Source organism: Tenrec ecaudatus, chromosome 5, assembly GCF_050624435.1.
Source record: "Tenrec ecaudatus isolate mTenEca1 chromosome 5, mTenEca1.hap1, whole genome shotgun sequence".
Classification (NCBI taxonomy): Eukaryota; Metazoa; Chordata; class Mammalia; order Afrosoricida; family Tenrecidae; genus Tenrec; species Tenrec ecaudatus.
In genome coordinates, this window is record NC_134534.1 from 94,903,943 (window position 1) to 94,911,630 (window position 7,688).

General features: G+C 40.8%; 1 pseudogene; it reads left to right on the forward strand.

The window, feature by feature from the left end:
- Nucleotides 1-6,759: 6,759 nt before the first annotated feature.
- Nucleotides 6,760-7,356, forward strand: LOC142448857 (male-enhanced antigen 1 pseudogene; annotated as a pseudogene).
- Nucleotides 7,357-7,688: the final 332 nt, after the last annotated feature.

The following is a 7,688-nucleotide window of genomic DNA, read 5'->3' on the forward strand; positions in this document are numbered from 1 at the left end:
CAGAGTATCACTGGAAAAGAAAATGAACTTGATTGGCACAGCTGCTGAAAGGCAAGGCTCAAGCATAAGAATGCCATGGATGGTGCAAGACCAGCTAGGGCTTCATTCTTTTCTGCATAGGGTCCCCAAGAGTCCGAACAGATTCCATGGCTTCTGAAAACCACAACTTTAATAACAGCTACTGAATCCAATACATTTCTATAAAACATGGAATGTCCCATCCCAAACAGCTTAGAAATCATCTAGTCCAAATTAAAGTTTGGGGGATCATAAAATCAGTGATATCACCAGGGTCTGTTTCAGCCATGTAGCAACCCTTAGTGTGACTCATTTCCCCTCAAACCTTCTTCCATAGGAGACCAGACAGAATCTGCAGTAATGGTAATTTTAGCAATAGGAAAATGTGTGAGAAGTATAGTTTCTAATTGCTTAAAGGGAGTATGTCTTAGATTATATGAATTCTAAAATTAAAACTATTATATAAAGTATTTCTACATTGATTTACAATATTTTTAGCTACAACAAACTAGAAACCAAATGGAGGCCTCCTCTTTTAATTTTTCTCCTTCTTCCCCTTTGATTACTACTTCATTCTCCAAAAGCTAGTGATACAGAGTCACAAATACTAATGAACACAATATTGTAACTGAAACAGCAAGTCTGACCAAGTTAAAGATTATAGAAACACCAGCAGCAGCGGAAGCAATAGCCCACACTTGTGGCACCCAGATGAAACCATGCGATTGGTGACATCATTGCAAACTCAAAAAAAAAAAAAAAAAAGAGCTCAAGCCCACTGTCATTGCTGACTTACAATGACCACCTGTGGGTTTCTTAGACTGTAACTGTTTACCAGAGTAGAAAGCCCAGTCTTTCTCCCGCAGAGCTGCTGCTGGCTTGGAGCTGCCCACTATGTGGCTTGGAACTGCCCAATGCTAATCACGACACCACCAGGGCTCCTGACACCTCTGTAATCGAGCAATAATAACAGTTCTGACTAAAGCACATTAGAAAGTTTAAAAGTAAAGTAGCAGAGTTTTAGACTTGTAACTATACTGGTGTGTGTAAGATGAGGTTAAAAAAGGTATTTTTTTATTGTTATAACAAACTACAGGGCTATTTTTAATTTTTTTAAATCATCAATTTCTGCTGAAACACTACGCATAAATTGTATAGGCAGCCATTTTGGTCTCACCTCTTCTACAGCGTCACGTGGTGCAGTCAGCACCCCACCCCCTAGTAACTGCGTGAAATTCAAGACCAATAGATGTGGATGGAAAGAAAGACGCGGCTTTCTGCTCTGTCCTACGGGGTCACGGTGAGTTGGAATCGACTATATGACTGTGAGTAATGGATACATCTTAAATCAGTAATCGTGATGCGAAAGAAAATCAAGATTTTAAAGACAAACAAGCTCCCTGTAAAACTGCTAGAGGGTAATAATCGCTATTTGGGTGTCGGGATTAACCTACCGACAAAATGCTGTATACGACCGCTTACTCAGTGGCTTGGAACTTTTGAAGCATGTTGGAATCCCGGGTAGCACAGGGCTAAGCAAAATGATAGGCAATTCAAATGCACTAGCTGCCCCATAGGAAAAAGATGGGACAGTCCAGGATTACAGGCTTGGAAACTCCATGGGAAGTTCCACCCTAGCCTATAAGGCCAGTTTACATCAGAATCAACTCCATGACAATGGGTCTGGGGTTTCGTTTTTGCTTTAAAATTTTTTCAGCAGCTCAAAACTCCTGACACGTGCAACTGGAAAGGGAGGAATTAGAATTCATGGTCCTCCTCTTCAAGAACTGATTTGATTGTTCACTTGTGATAGACGGCAGGTACCTAAGAACTATGTCACCATCTTTTTAAAGGAAGGGCCTTAAGGTGGCAAATGCTTTTGTTTTATTGCTGAATTTTTACCACAGCACAGGCTTACATACATGTATATTTGAAATTCAGTAAAACTCCTCATGGAAATTCTTGAACACCAAAAGTACATACTTGCTCTGCTCTTTCTCTAAATGTGGCAGTTGTACACATTTCAGACAGAAATAGACCCAATGTTTTGAAAAAATTACATAACTTATTTCATTTCCACTGTTATTGTTTTTACAGCATCTAAAACCCTTCCTGACTCACAGAAAGGAGCAAAGATTTCAAATGAAATTCATTGATTTAATAAATCTATCTCTTTTAAAAAATCATTTTCTTAGCTGTTCAGCATTAGGCTCAAGATGAGGCCCACCAAAGACGTCGTTCAAGAGCAGAAAAAAATAACCTGAAAGGACAATAAAAATGGCAATTAGTTGAAAGGAAAAGGAACACATGACATGTGCTGATTGTTTGATGTGCCGCAAGGACTACAATAGACAACGAAATAGAAGCATAATGAGGTTAGGAATCAGCCTGAGCAAAAGCCTCTGCAAATGTCAGACCATAAACTAGCCCATTGTTGCTGTGACATATGACCGCATGCTGTATCCTAATGTTCTCTTTTGTCTGCCTGAATGCTGCCATTAGCATAAATAGATCTTATTTAAATGCTAAAAGAGCCTGGTGTTGCAGTGGATAAGCTGCTACCCAGAAGGTTGGTGGTTCTAAGCCACTATCTACTCCAAGATGTGGCCATTTGTTTAGGTAATGATTACATCTTTGGAAAACCAACAGAGTAGTTCCACTCTGCCCTTTAAAGTCTCCATAAATTGAAATGATCTGAAGTGACAATGTTTAAATAAAAAATGGGAAGAGTACTACTCATTTCATCAGCAAATATTTGAGTATTAACTATGTGTTCAGCAATTGGCTAGGGAATACAAATGAATATATGGCATCAAATACAGAAGGGAGAAATCATTAAATAATTCTATCATAATTATATCTCACAAAAAGAAAATGTAAGAGATCTTGGAATATAGAAAAAGGAATAACTCTGACCTCATCATTGAATTAAGAGGAAGCAAAAGAGCACAATAATAATAAAAATAATTTTATAAATCTCTAGCCAAGTTCAAATGAAAATGAAATCTCTTGGTTCTTAGTAAAGATAGAGAAACAAAAGCTAAGGAAGCAAACATAAACTGTTGAATATCAATCCATAAAGCTGAGACCTGGGGTTATACATATCCATGGTAAAAAATCCTGATTGATGCTCTTCATTTGTTCCGATGAGTTTGAGTTATCATCTGGAGAACGTTCTTAACCTAATGTAGTATTATTTTCACCCATTGCCTTTGTGCTGTCATCTGCAAATATATTATGCTATTATGTATAATAGATATAATAAAGGGTTATATATATTGTTCTATACAACTGATTTGTTAATAAGTGTTTTAAAAGAATGGTGAAGAAATATTTATCTACACTGTTTTATTTTTTATTTATAATTTCATAATTAGCTTCACCAATGTTCTTTGTTTTAGTGTGTGGATTCGAATTGCTCTCTGGGATCATTCGCTTTCAGTTTTAAGAATTCTCCTCAGTAATTCTTACAAGACAAATCGACTAGCAACCAATTCTTTCAGCTTGTTTATCTAGAAGCATCTTTATTTCACCTTCATTTATGAAGGATGTTTTACTAAAAATGGGGTTTTAGCTTGACCTTTTGTTTTCTGTAGTCTAAATTTTCCTTTGAGTATGCTGTTCCACTAAATTCTGGCTTCCATTATTTCAGATAAGATGTTATCTGTTGATCTTAGGGATTCTCTAAGAGATTTTCTCTTGCTGTTTTGAGATCTTCTTCTTGTCATTGATAGCATTGTTACTGTGATTTCTTTGTGTTTATCCTGCCTGTAGCTAGCAGAAATCCCTGGATATGTAGATTAATGTTTTTCAACAAACTGAAGAAGCTACTAGCCATTATTTCTTGGAACGGTTTTTCTTCTTCTTTAATTCCATCCACTCCTTCCAATACTCCCATTATGTGTATGTTGGTGTGTTTAATGATAGTCCACATTCCTCAGAAACTATCTTCATTTTTCTTCATTATGTTTTCTTCTAATTCTTTATATTCTATAATTTCATGATCTATCTTCAATTTTTCTATAATTTTCTTCTGCCTGTCCACTTCAACTATTAAATCCCTCTAGTGAACATTCCATTTCAGTTACTGTACTAGCATTTTCACTTTTTTCCCTAAAATTTGTATTTTTTATACTATCCATTTGATGCAACACTACCACGATATCTTCTTTTACTTCTTTATTCATGATATAATTTAGTTCCTTGAACATATTTGTGTAAGCTAGCTTGAAGCTTTGTCTTTTAAATGTGATGCTGGGGATATGAATTTCTCTCTGACACTCCACTGTAGGAGCAGAAGAGAAGGCAGCAGCCCATTCTCCTCAGTTAGCCTTTTTGGCACAGAATCTCTGACTCAGGAACCAGGGAAAGGGTCGTCAGTGCCCCTATATTCTCAGCAGCATTGAACCCAAAGCAAAGTCTCTTTCACCCTTTAGATCTGAGCAGAGGAAGAAAGCGCCAACCTCTTAGCTATACTCATTCAGAACTCTTCAGCAGTGAGCATCAGAAGACAGGATAAGAAACGCTGATATCTGGTCACTGCCACGAGGACAGTCTTCCAGCCAAGAGTGTGGGGAAAAATGAGCCTTGTGTTCCTGGCTTTTCAGTCTGTAGAAAAATGTCTGTCTCACTGAGCTAAGGAAGAGGGAATGCAGATTCTAACGGTTCTGAATTTTAGAATATTTTCTTGAGTGTACGTTTAAGCTAAATTCTCTAGAAAAACAAAACTGGCGATGCTAATATGTATTTATTTCTATCTAAGTGTCGTCTATCTCTCTGTGCAGAGAGAGATTTCAATCAATAAAATGGCTCACACAGTTGTGAAAGCAGGCAAGGCTAGTATGAGTAAGGCAGGTTCCAAACTCATGGGTCAGAAGGTAGGCACAGTTTCAGCGACTGAAGAACCCAAGGTCAACAGGGAAATTGCAGGCTAATGTCTGCAGAGGTCAGGCGGCAGGCCACTATGGCTCCCGGGATCACTAGGCAGTACAGTAGGCCATTGCTTCCAGTCCAAAGAACTGCAGATCAATTAGCCAAATTGGTTATGATGATTATTACACTACTCTTCTTAATATCACTGAAACAATAAATTGTTTGATATGCGATGTATATACCAATAAAAATGTAAACAGCAACAACAGCAATGTTCTTTCCACAAATTTTGACATGGTATATTGTGTTCGGCAGGGTTCTCTAGAGAAATGAAACTAGGACACTTATGATTTTACATATATACACAAGAGAATAGGTTTTAACAGCAAGAAGGAATATAACAGCTAATTAGTCCACACAGCCATATAGAGGGTTCCATTCAACTCACTTCCATAGAACACTTAATGTACTGCAAGTCTGCGATAGTTACATAATCTGGTCCAAACTGAGAATTAAAATTGAAGGGGTGAAGTCTAGTCTTTCAATCAGGTCATAGCCCATGAGGCCTCTAAGTGTGCATGGCCTTCTCCTGAGCATTCTTGGAACTTTGGGCTTTCCTCCTGGAAGGGAGGAAACAGTTTCTCTCTCTCTCTCTCTCTCTCTCTCTCTCTCTCTCTCTCTCTCTCTCTCTCTCTCTCTCTCTCTCTCCTCACTCCCTTGGAGACTCTCTACTGATGAGTCACTCCCTGAGAGATGTTCTACTGATAAAACACATGGTGCTATGCCCTGGGAGCTGGAGAAGCCACATGGACCTACCCTGATGCAACCAGACCTCTGAAGCTGGAGAAACCACACAGAGACCCCTGCAACACTGAGATGCTTACAACGCCACTGGATCCACAAGACTTTGCACCCACTGGCCTGTAATCTTCCTGCATTTGGCATCATTGTATTTGTTTCATGAATCTGACGAGGACTTTATAGATTGGTATCAGACATATGGGCTAATACTGGATTTATGAACTTGATCTGGCCTGGGCTGGGATGTTTTCTCAACATTCAATTGCTCTTATATATAAACTGTTTTCTTATACGCATATGAGTGTCTATGGATTTGTTTCTCTAGTCTACCCAGACTAACACAAAGTCCTTCAATTCACATGGGCTGCAGTGTCCAAAGTCAAGGAAACAGATAGTACAGTCCTCCCTGGGGCAAGGCAAGCAAAGTCTGCCCACAAGCAGCAGGGTGGGTCAGCAACAGGCAGTAACTCGAGAACTTAGAGAAATCGGTCCGGATGGAATATTAAAAGCAAGAAATGCAATGCAAAAGGATCCACTAGCCTCAAGCTCAAGCAATGTGTGCACCAGCAGCATGGCGAAGCAGTTTGGCCTGGCCCATAAATAGTGTAGCTCACAGGCTGAGGCAGAGAATTAGCTATAGCAGCAGCACACATGCTCCAGAATGCTCCAATCACCAGAAAGCAAGAGAGAGGGGGCGGGCCTTGCAGAGCCATTTAGCTCTTCGCTCTCCAACCAAACTGCAACCTGATGAATCCCACATGTTCCTATTGGCCAGGTTGGCACAATAAGCCTATCACATGTATTCTCTAAAAATATCTTACAAAAGAACTAGAAATTGACTAAATATTTCAATAATCTCACCACTTTTTCTCTTTCTTGTTCTGACACATTCAGCATCTTAAATACTGTTTGTTTATTGGATCATTAATTGCTCCTCTAATTTTGCATTATACTTTGCTATGCACTAATACTAATGATGCCATATGGCCTGGAAAATCCTTAAGGACAAGAATAATAAACAGGTGAAAGTGCGGTGCCACCGGGGGCTCACAGAAGCCCCTGTCCCGGATGGCAGCAGTCATTCTAGGGGGAGACACCATGGGCCCAGAACGCATCTTCCCGAATCATACTGAGGAACTGGGGCCTCATGTGGGCCCGACAGAAGGCAACGGGGATTGGAGCAGCGAGGGGCATGAGGAAGAGCCTGAGGAAGTGGGGGCAGGCCCCGCCCGCTACTCCTGCCAACCTCTCAACCAAGATCCTGAACCAGAGGAAACAGAGATGGCACCTGTGGGCAATGGTGAGGACGCCATTGCTGACATCCAGGAGCGGATCCAGGCCCTGGGGCTGCATCTGCCAGACCCTCCGCCAGAGAGTGAGGATGAAGAGGAGGGAGCCACAGGCTTGAGCAGTCACAGCTCCATCCCCATAGACCCAGAACAAAGAACTGGTGAAAAGGACAATGGCCGGGATAAGTCTGCCTGAGCCAGGGGTGCCCGCCTGGGCTCAGGAGTTCTCGGACACTCAGTGGGAAGATGTGGTACAGAAGGCTCTCCAAGCCCGGCAGACGGCCCCGGCCTGGAAGTGATCACAACAGCAAGAGCTGCCTCCAGGGCCCTGCATTCCGGGCCAGGACTGAACGAACACATCCCTGGTTTTCACGTCCATCTCCATCTGCTCCATCTCTCTTTCCACATCAAGGCAAATCAAGACTTCTCAGAGACCCGCTTTGTTCAGTTCTGTACATTTGGGGACCTCGGCTCAAGCCCAACCCGCCTTAGCATGTATCGCTCTGTGGAGAATAAAGCACCCTATGTACACAGCCAAAAAAAAGAATAATAAACAAATTTCTTTGTAAGGGCTTTTGTATTACACTGCCAACAGTAGGTGGGCAACGACATTTGGAGATATGGACCTTAAAGTTGAGAAGGACTATGAATCTGACATGGCCACTGGGGAGCTATTTGAAGTATTCAAATATCCGTAAAATTTAGACC